General features: G+C 42.8%; 1 long non-coding RNA gene across 2 annotated transcripts in view; it reads right to left on the bottom strand.

Annotated features, from left to right (window-relative positions):
- LOC121100192 overlaps positions 1-437 on the bottom strand; it is a 131,603-nt gene extending 131,166 nt beyond the window's left edge. For both annotated transcript variants that reach the window (XR_005831917.1, XR_005831918.1), the window contains exon 1: positions 371-437. This is a non-coding gene — a long non-coding RNA (uncharacterized LOC121100192). The remainder of the gene's footprint in view (positions 1-370) is intronic.
- Between the last annotated feature and the right edge of the window lie 3,211 nt (positions 438-3,648).

Raw genomic sequence — 3,648 nt, 5'->3', positions numbered from 1 at the left:
AGCCCTTAAGGTTGTTTTTCCCATGTTACCCCCGGTCAGGTGGCCAATCTGGCCGATGGAGAAGGGCATCAAATGGAGCCCTCACTGAGGCGTGGGCAGTGGAGGACTCTTCCCCGTGCTGGTTGAAGGCTTAGAGATCCACTCGAAAAACGTCCACAAAAATATTATCCTTAATGTCGTTTTCTAAAACTTGGAGAAGCAAACTAATTTATGTGAGCAAAATGGTCTTTTACTGGAAAAACCCCACAGAACATTTCCACTCATCACCGGAAAAAAAAAATGTCCAAGCTTTTACTTACCAAGGCAGAATCTCCACACACATGTACTCCAATATAAGACAACACAGGTATAACAGAAGGAATAAACATACCTGCATTCGAATTCCAGATCTGTCTCCTATTCGCTAGGGGACTCTTCCGAGTCTCTTGGCATCTCTGACCACTATCTTCTCATCTGTAAAGAGAGGATCACACACTTACAGGCAAATTGTGACGAGTAAAGCTTACTTCAGCATCAAGGGCATAAACATCATTACCCACATCTCTCCATCTCCTGGATTATTCGTATTTCCAGGATTATGAGACAGCTATAAACATAGACCATATAGAGATCTCGATTAAATTACTAATATTTCTCTAATTAGAGCTTTCGGTTGGTGATCAAAATAGCGTTTTTTGACTTCCACTTCCATTGGTGCGCTCATTTGTAGAAAAAGCCGACAAACATGAAATTCCCCTTAAGGAAGCTTAATCACAAACCAAACAGTCAGTCACGAGCCGAAGAGAAATTGCTAAAAGATCCAAGTACCTACACACTGAGTACATACCAAATGCACGTTAATTCCATTGTTCTCAGCCATACTTTGGTTTTTCACACGAGCTGAACTTGGAATGGTATATTTTAAATGGAGATTTTAGGACACACAGTTCCGGTAACTCTACAGCTTGCAGTGTCCTGGGAGACACCTTCGGTCTAATGAGGACTCAAGGTATGCAGCACACACATTCACATGAATTGCCGGACAGACAGGGAAAAGGACCTTCAGGTAGAAGACAAAACAAATATGAAGTGACCAACACCTTGGAAAGCTTGGCATGAGAGGGAGCACGCGACAAGTCTGATGCAGGGGCAGAAAGAGCCGGGAGAAACAGAGGAAGAGAAGGTAGCGTCAGAAGGTATTTATTGGCAATTCTGAAGTGTTTGCACCTGATCTAGAGGCCAAATCTCTGAAATTTTAGCGTGACAAAGAATCACACGGGGAGCTTGTTAAAAATGCAGAGTCTACGGGGCACCTGGGCAGCTCAGTCAGTTAAGTGTCTGCCTTCGGCTCAGGTCATGATTCCAGGGTCCTGGGATGGATCCAGTCCCATGTCGGACTCCCTGCTCAGTGGGGAGCCTGCTTCTCCCTCTCCCTCTGCCCCTCTACCTGCTTGTGTGTGCTCTCTCTCCCTCTCTCTCTGAAATAAATAAATAAAGTATGTTTAAAAAAATACAGAGTCTAGGGGCGCCTGGGCGGCTCAGTCGGTTGAGGATCCAACTCTTGATTTCAGCTCAGGTCATGATCTCAGGGTCCTGGGATCGGCCCCCCACCCCCCACCCCTCGTGGGGCTCCACGCTTGGAAGGGAGTCTACCAAAGATTCTCTCTCCCTCTCCCTCTTCCTCTGCCCAACCCCCACCTCCTGCCTGCCTCTCTAAAATAAATAAATAAATCTTTAAAAATACAGTCTAGGTCCTGCCACCATCAGTTCTAATTCAGAAATCCTGGTGTGGTTCCTCAGCATCTGTTTTCTTTTTTCTTTCTTTCTTTTTTTTCCCCTGAGTGTCTGCTTTCTAACAAGCTCTCCAGGTGATTCTGATGGAAGGGGATACACAAAACTCACTCTGAGAAACATGGCTGCAGGATATGGGGAGTCATTAGGGATTTATCAGGACAGTGGTATAATCAGATATATGACATGAGAAGATGAATAGTTCCTAGAGAATAAATTGGAAGACGAAGCCTAGAAGGAGGTGCATAATCCAATTGGGAAGCTTTTTGACTGGGGCAGGACAGAAATAATGAGACACTGAACTGAGTACCATTAGACGAGAATATAAAGAAGAAGTATAAAAGTTTAACAGGACATAGTGGCTTACTGCTTGGAAAAGGAAGGAATCTAACATGACTTCAAGTTTTCTGCTTTAAGTTCTGCTGCTGATGATTATGTTTGTTGAAACAGCTTATACAGGAACATGAACAATTTGGGGAATATAAGTTAAATTTTGCATATATCAGGTTTAGTAAAAATTAGCTTTTAGTTAAAAGTATGGGCTCTGGGATCAGATAAGCTGGGTTTAAAGCCTATCTCTGCCACTTACGTTCTGTGTGATGTGGCAAGTTGCTTTACCTCTTAGATGTAAAAGTGGGGGAAAAGTTCAGGGATTTTGATACGTATATCAGTTAATATAAGAAAAGACTTTAGTACAGTGCCTGGAGGTGATTCATAAATACCAGGGATATTAATAACTGCTGTTATTTGTAATGCCATCATCATTAGCTAGCTGGAGATATTCCATAGACAGATGAAAATATCATCCAGATGATTATTAAAACTTTGCCACAGATAAGATCATCCAGAAACATTTGAAGAAGCAAGGGCTAATAGAGTCCAGGGGAATATAAATGCTTTCGTTCACAGATGAACTGGATGAAGCTAAGACTCGCATGGTCACACAGAAAGAAAGTAAAGCAGAAGATATTGTAGGTCAAGGGTGTGAGGTAGAGAAAGTTATCAATAATGTCACATGCTTCAGATGGTCGGATAAAATAAAATAAAACAAAATAAGATAATATAAAATAAGTCCACTGTATTTGACAAGTGGGAAAACGAGTGACCTTAATTAGAATGATTTCAATGACTTACGAGGTTGCAGAGTGAATGGGAGCTGGGTGAATAACGAAAATGATGGTGTGAAAGGACAAACTCTGTGGTAGCAAGAGGAGTCATAAGGTAGAGAAGGGCTGGGCTTTCTTTTTTTAAATGGAATGTGCATGACCACATTTGCAGGCTTAGAGAAAGGACCCAGTGCAGGGGAAGAAAGTCAGAGTCATTGTTGGAGGAGAAACTGAGAGGTAACAGAAAGGATGAAATAGACCAAAACAAAACACACACACACACACACACACACACACACACACACAAACTATAGGCAGGTTCTGGCCTTGGACCAAGGAGGGAAACTTCTTCCCTTGGCTCTGAAAGGAAGGACACAAAGAAGTGGTCAAAATTTCAGAAACCGGAGGTGCAGAATGCAAAGATGAGTGCATTCCTGTCAGAGAACACTAAGTTTCTCCCCAAAATAGGGGAGATCACTGGTGAAAGTGAAGTTGCTACACTGGGAGGCAGGTTAGGCACGAGAGGAGAGGTCGGAATTCGGAGTAATAAGGGACAAGGGAGTTTACGAGGGGCTGTCACACCACCCCTCAGTGGGGCTGAGGCTTCACGCTCTGTACGCTCACTAGGTTTTCTCTTCTTCTGAAGCTTGGGTGGTTGTAAGATCAGAGAAGATGGATTGTGGGTTTAATTTAAATTTTACAGAGCAGATGCAGTGGAAGCACAAGGCAATAAAAAAAGGATGATGTTGGAGAAAATGGAGTTAAAGTAATA

The sequence above is a fragment of the Ursus maritimus genome, unplaced genomic scaffold (genome assembly GCF_017311325.1).
Source record: "Ursus maritimus isolate PB19 unplaced genomic scaffold, ASM1731132v1 scaffold_35, whole genome shotgun sequence".
Classification (NCBI taxonomy): Eukaryota; Metazoa; Chordata; class Mammalia; order Carnivora; family Ursidae; genus Ursus; species Ursus maritimus.
The sequence above is the reverse complement of the archived record's forward strand: the minus strand, read 5'-3'. Positions and strand labels throughout refer to the sequence as shown.